Genomic DNA, 1,055 nt, shown 5'->3' with positions numbered 1-1,055 from the left:
ATGGGAAATATGATTTTCAAAAGACAAGTTGCTATCTAATATAACACCCAGATTTTTGACTGTAGAGGAAGTAACAATACATCCGTCTAGTTGCAAATTGTAATCCAAGAGATTCTGTGTACCAACCCTCTACATTGCGAGTAAATCAGTCAGTGTGTGAGTTGGAGGTTAAGTGTAGCACAGATATATTTTCACTCACAGAACACTCTGACTGAGAGCTTCAGAGTTTCACTCTCCGTCAAGCAATCTGTGTTATTTATCATTTCATCTCAATGGATGCGTAGCGCACCTGTGTTTGTGTATTTGGCGTAACGTAAACTCTAGTGTGAAGGCTCACGACTCACTGACACTTTCGTGAGAGAGAGAGAGAGAGAGCGAGAGTCTTACAAAACATGCAGAATTGATGTGATACATGTAAACGATATTCTTTTAGTACCGATATATTTTCACTCGCCAAACTCTGACTGAGCGCTTCAGAGTTTCACTCTCAGTCAAGAGATATGTGCTTTTTTTCAGTTCATCTCAATGTATGCGCAGCGCACCTGGATTTGACGTACCGTAAACTCTAGTGTAAAGGCGCACGACTCGCCGTCGTTTTGCTTTTTTTCTCACACGCAACGAGAGAGAGCGAAAGAGAGGGTGTTACATACTATGCAGAATTGACCCGCAACATGTAAACGATATTTTCTTTGTTGTATTTTCCTGTCAAAATAACGGAGTTCCTTTGGAGTTCTTTCGCTTTTAAGAACTGCCGGGTTCTCCGGTATTAGGCGGAACTAATGCGCAAACAACAATCTCATTGGCTGGTGCTCACCTATTATCCATACCTATAAATGTTTAGATTTCAGCAAATCAGTTCGAGCGAACGCATACAACCTGATTAATATTCATGAATCCAGAAGCTCGTTAAACCTTGGTGCGCTTTATATTGTTCTTATTAGTAGAATTTGTATAATAATATCTTATCAGTATTATTGTTAGTTTTTTTTCTTCTTCAATTTTTTACAGAAACACTGAATGACCAAAAAAAGCACCAGCCCTAAGTTCATGGTTAT

Source organism: Sinocyclocheilus anshuiensis, unplaced genomic scaffold, assembly GCF_001515605.1.
Source record: "Sinocyclocheilus anshuiensis isolate Anshui unplaced genomic scaffold, SAMN03320099.WGS_v1.1 scaffold2429, whole genome shotgun sequence".
Lineage (NCBI taxonomy): Eukaryota > Metazoa > Chordata > Actinopteri > Cypriniformes > Cyprinidae > Sinocyclocheilus > Sinocyclocheilus anshuiensis.
This window is presented reverse-complemented; position numbering follows the sequence as displayed.